Below are 6000 nucleotides of genomic sequence, written 5' to 3'. Positions count from 1 at the left end.
ACTGAGCCCCGGTTACTTCCCGTAGGACAGAAAAACCACCATTTGAGCTTAGCACAGTCGTTGGCAAATAGTTGGTGCTTAATGACCACACTGGCACACAGTTGGTGCTCAATGAATGCCTGTTGAGTTTAGCTGAGTCTAGAGTCCATGCAGCCCTCTGCCGTTACCCCCACATACCGGCCAACCAATTGTTAAACAGCTGCTTGTGTCAGGCACGTAAAAAGCCTCAAGAGACAGTCCCTGCTGCTAGTCTTGCGCACTCTCCTCCAGAGCCACCCAAGGGCAGTGCGGGGGGTGGACCTCGGGGGTCCTGGGTTCAGTTTCCCCTGAATGACGGGCCTCTGATCCAGGCCTCTCTCCCCACCCCGGCCTCCCTCTCTGGGCCCTGCTGGTGCCCCAGCCACGGGAGGGGAAGGCCGTCTGCAAGACAGATGCCGGCACCCTTCAGCGGAGCGCAGCTAAGTGGCCCCGGCAGCCGGCCTGTGACCTTGGGCTCCTTCCCTCCAGGTTCCGAGCCACTGAGCTCGGCAGCTGGCTCTCCGAGAGGCCCTTCCCCTCCCCTGGGAGGAAAGCCTCCTCTTGAGGCTTATTTTGGGGATTCCTGGTGCTGGGCACACAGCAGGAGCTTAATAAATGCTCCTTGATGCTCTGTGTCTCACAACACGCACATGACCTTTCCCTTCACTGCCTGACTGGTGGGGAGAAGGCGTTTCCAACAAGTATCATAGAGCTGGAGCTGAGGGACCCAAGACGCCGCTGAGTTCAGCCCCTCATTTCAGAGAAGGTCCCCGGGGTAATAAGCAGCAGAGTGGGAGCTCAGCACTGGGGGTAAAAGTCTCTGGTCCTCCTGCAGCCCCCTGTTCCCTGCTGCCCCGGCCTCCGGTCCCCCCGTAGCCCCCCACTCCCTGCTGCCCTGGCCTCCGGTCCCCCAGCAGCCCCCCGCTCCCCCCTGTCCCAGCCTCCAGTCCCCCAGCAGCCCCCTGCTCCTCCCTGTCCCTGCCTCCGGTCCCTCTGCAGCCCCCCGCTTCTTGCTGCCCCGGCCTCCGGTCTCCCAGCAGCCCCCTGCCCCTCCATGGGAGGTGGTACAGACCATCCCACCCTCCAGAGGCCTCCGGTTCCCCTCTCCATGAGATATCAGAAAATGGATTATAAGAAGTCTCCAAGGTGTGGCGGGAAGCACAGAATTAGGGGAGAGGCGCTTGCTTGGGCCTCCACCTGGCCATGACCCTCTCTCTGCCTGTTTTGTTGTCACTTCGATAGGAACGACTCCCTGGGACCCCCTTTAGGGTTTTCTCAGCAGAGGGAGTGGCTGGTCGTTGTCCTCCAGCCCATTTTACAGATGAGGAAACCGAGGCAAGCAGGGGGACATGACTTTTTTAGAGTCCCTCAGCTGGCCCGAGTGTTTGAGGCTAGATTAGAATTCAGTTCCTCTTGACTCCAGGCCTTGGGTTCTACCCACTGAACTGAACCACCAGCTGCCCAGGTCTCAGTTCCCCCCCCCACCCCTTCCCTGTTAAGTGAGAAGCTTCAACAAAGGTCCTTCCACCTCCGATGGGCTCTCAAGAACGCCCCCAGCGCCCGTCATAACTGTTAATGTTATATAGAAAGGCAACATGTTTATGGAAGTAAACCCTCGAAAATCAGGGAGAGTCGGCACTTTGTACGAAGTCCGCACCTCGTGATGTGCCTGAGACAGACAGACAGACGACAGAGCGGGCCCCACGCGGACAAAGTCATGGCGGAGAAACCCCTGGGGCCTGGTCGGGGCCGTGGGGCCCTGCCCGGCCCTGCTGCTTGCCCGGCCGAGGACAAAGGCGGAGGACGACTTGGCCGGGCGTCTCTCGGCTCAGAAGACTTGGCAGCTGAGACTCAGGTCAGGGCCTCCAAGGACACAGAGCCGCCCGGCCGCTGGCCGGCGTCCAGGAGTCATCAGCAAGCCGAGGGATGGGGAACAGATGGCCGCCACCCCCATTAGACGCCGGGAGTGAATCGAGTCTGGCACCGCGTTCGCTCTGTGCCCGCTGCCCGCTGCCAAGGGGACGTGGGGAAGCAGGAGGGGGCTCAGCTGGTCTGAGGGAGGGAGGACGGGGCTGAGGCTGATGAGCGCACCACGGAGGGGGAGTCGACCGTCGGGCTAGCACAGCCCCCCCTTCTCTCTTCCTAGTCTAGGTGGGCGGGGATCCCATATAGTTCCCCGAGGGTGCCCTCCTCTAGCTCAGGCTATACAACCCTTCCTGCCCAGGAGCTCATTTCACATCCACAAACACCTAATTTACAGAGGAGAGGCTTTGGTTAGCACTCCCCTCTGCCTGGTACCCTCTATGTGGCACCTGGTACCCCCCACATGGCACCTGGTGCCCACTATATGATCAGATACCTATTACATAGTGCTTGGTACCCACTACATGATCAGGTACCCCTACATGGCACCTAGTACCCACAATGGGGCTCCTGGTACCCACCACATGGCTGGGTACCCACTGTGTGGCACCTGGTATTTGCTGCATGGCACTGGGTGCCCACTACATGATGCCCGATGCCCACCACGTGGCTCCTCACTGACTGTAAGCAGCCCTCACTTCTGCTTTGCCCAGAACCCCGAGGGACGCGCCCGGCCAGATTTGTCTTTACTCAGTACTTTCTGACTGGGTGGAAGGGGCTGAATCGCTCAGTCAGGCTGGGGCCGGTGAAGGCCCGAGCTCAGAAGGGCCGAGGGCTCCCCCACACCTGGGCCTGTCTCCAGCCGTCCTGACCTGTCTGGGCCCTGGACCGAGGTGCTGGAGGGGACGGTGGGGCGGGGCCTGCACGGCCCCCCCAGGGACAGCCGGGTCCCTCGCGTGTCAGACATCGCCTCCCAAGAGCGGAGCACAGAGAAGCTGGTCCCCGCTCCGTGGCCCAGGCACCGGGGAGACAAAGCTCCCGGGCCTGGAGGAGCCCCCCTGCTGGGAGGGGGCAGCCCAGGTGCACGAGGGGGCACTAACGGCTGCAGCCTCCCAAAGGCACAGGAGGGAGGGAGTGGCCTGGAGGGTCCCTGCCCGTCCAGTTCGGGCAGAGCCGGCTGCCCCACGCCAGGAGACGCAGGGAGGCCTGGGGAGGCCGGGGCCCTGCCCAGGGGGGGAGCCACCTCCTCGCTCCCAGGCTGGCTCCCAGCTGCGGGGCTTTCACAAGCAGGAGCTCCCTGAGGGGGGGAGCACAATCTGATCTGTGTCCCCCGCCCCACCCACCCACCCAGGTCAGACACACAGGAGGCACTTAGTGCTTGCTGACCCAGGCTGGCGGGGCTTGGGGGGCACACACAGCACCTTGGAAGGGGCGTGGATCCGGGCACGGCCCCCTCCCCCAGGCTGGTGGGGCTCCCCTCCCCCGCACCGCGCAGAGACCTGCGGGCCAGCTGCCCCGGCCCTGGGCCAAACTGCCGCCCTCGGCCAGAGCCGACTCCACTTGGACAAGCCTCCGCCATGGCACCAGTCCTTGCCCAGGCCTGCCAAAGCCGCCCCCTCCCGCGGCCTCCACGCCCGGCCAGGCCTCCTCCGAGACCCCCAAAGAAGCCGGGCCCAACCACCTCAGAGGCAGCGTGGGGGCTGCCCTGGTCTGAGCCATCCCCGACCTGCGGCCTTCTGGAACCCGAGGGCAGGATGGGGGGGAGGGGGGGAAGGGGGCCTCAAGAAGGGCTGGCTCCGGGCCAAAGGCCCCCGGCCCGCAGCCGAGGGCAGGGTTTGAACCCAGCCGCTCGGGGCCCAGCCCCGGACTGGGGCCGACCCTCATCCACTCCCCCAGCCACGGGCTGCCTCAGCCGGCCCGGAGCTGAAGGGCAGAGATCTGGGGCCTCCCCCTCCCCGAGACCCCGGATCAGGCAGGGCGGGGGCTGGAAATCCTCCAGAGACAGGGGGATCCCGGCCTTGGGGACCAGCCCCTCCGATGCACACAGCCCTGCGGCAGCTTCCCCCCCCACGTCCCTGGGGACCCGGGCTCCCCCCTGGGGCTCGGCCCTCTGCCTGCCCCCATCCCCAGGTCCCCCGCTCCCACCCGCACGTCCTTCTCCAATCAGCCCGGCTCATTCACAGCTCGCGGCAGCCTCGCTTTCCCGGGGGACTCGCTAATGAAGATGGCCACCATTAATCTCTTCCCTCTCCCGACAGGTCAATTTATAGTTCCGTGGGGAGCCTGGCTCCCGGCCAGAGGGTCTGACATAACTCTCCCTGTTCCCGGGGAGGAGGCCGAGGGCTCAGCCAAGCAGAGGCGGCAGAAGCCGCCGGCCCCCGAGAGTGGGCAGAAGGCAGCGCCCGCGGGACCCCAGGGCCTGCCTGACACCAACACATCCATCCTCCTGCCAATCAGCCCCAAAGGCAGGGCCTCTCAGCCGCCCCGGCAACCACAGCTGGGGGGCTCCCCGGGGGCAAGCGGGGGTCCAGCCAGCAAGGCCAGCCGGCACCCCGACTCTGGGAATGGAAAGGAGTTCCACAGCAGGGACTAGCCAGGAAGGGCTGCCCGCACCCTGATTCTAGGACTGGAAGGGACTCCATAAGAGCAAGTGGGAGCTAGCCAGCAAGGACTGCCTGCACCCCGATTCTGGGCACAGGAGGTTCTACAGGGGGCCCAGCCAGCAAGGGCTGCCTGCACCCCGATTCTGGGCACAACGGAGCTCTGAGATAACTGATGCCTGGACACCTACCTCTGTGGCAGACTGCAGGGAGTGGGCCTTCTCTATTGGGGAGGGGTCCTTCGGTACAGGAGATAGTCTTTCATAATGAGGGTAAGAGTCCTTTAGTACTATGGGGTCCTGCTGATATGGGGAGTGGAGTTCAGAAATGGGGAGGGTCCTTTGTACTGGGGGCTTCTGTCCTGGGGGGCTGAGTCCACTCCTGGGGCCTTCACACTGGGAGGGGAGTCATTCAGCGCCAGCTGCTCTGCTTTGGAGCCTCCTTCCTCTGCGATCCCTAAGTGCATCGGAACTCTGCCCTCAGAAAGCAGCCCTGGGTCACTGAACCCAGCCCTGCCCTCTGTGGGGGGAAGGGTTGGGGGACCGTGGATTCTCTTCTCTATTGAGCCTCAAATGGGCTCCTTGGTGCCAAGTTCCCTCCCACAGGACAGAAGGGGAGCAGGGCCAAGTCACTGGCTTCCCCCCCACTATTCACCCTTTGGAGATCACCCTGAGCCGGGGGAAAGGGCCCCCCACAAACCTCAACCGACTGCACATCATCCCCAAGCTGGTCACGAAGTCCCCACCCTGCCAGGGGCTGGGGACCTCCCATTAGTGGGGCGCCCCTCTTCACAGGATCCAACAACTGCCCCGAGAGTGTCCAATGTGCCCCTCACTGCCCCGTGTGCCCCTTGGCTGCCCCATGTGCCCCTCACTGCCCCGTGTGCCCGATATGCCCCTTGCTGCCCCGTGTGCCCTTCGCTGCCCCATGTGCCACAACTGCCCTGTTCCAATTAGACAGTGAGGAGTCCCTCATCCGAGCCACGCTGAGTCCCGTTAGGACCGAGGGGGAGGGGCCAGGGAGGAGCCCACAGGGGATTTCCTGCCCCACCACTGGGGTCCACGTGCCACATCAGCGGCCACGCCGGCGACCGGGGCTCACCCTCCCGCAGGACCTCCGAGGCTGACTGCAGGCCCCGAGCCCCCTTACCTGGGCCCCCCACGGGGCTGCATCCGTCCCTCCGACCGAGGCGGATCGTCCCCGCGCAGAGTTCCAGACTTCAGAGAGTTGCGGGGTCCCTGAGCCGCGGGCTCTGCCAGGAGAGTCATTTACTTCAATTACCGTGAAGGGCCAAGGCTCGAGGAGCCGGAGCCAGGGCCGGGGCCGCGGCGGGGCCGGGGGCTTCTAGGAAGCGGAGCTCGGGGGAGGGGGTCCACCCCAGCGCTCCCGGCGGCGGCCCTTTAAAAAATGAGCAGGCTGGGCCGGGAGCTGGGAGGGGGCCAGGGCTCAGCTGGAGGAATTAGCAGCAGCCGCACCACCGCCAGAAAGGCGGCCCGTGAGTGGCTGGCTGCGATTTACA

Source organism: Sarcophilus harrisii, chromosome 5 (genome assembly GCF_902635505.1).
Source record: "Sarcophilus harrisii chromosome 5, mSarHar1.11, whole genome shotgun sequence".
In the NCBI taxonomy this organism is placed as follows: Eukaryota; Metazoa; Chordata; class Mammalia; order Dasyuromorphia; family Dasyuridae; genus Sarcophilus; species Sarcophilus harrisii.
This window is presented reverse-complemented; position numbering follows the sequence as displayed.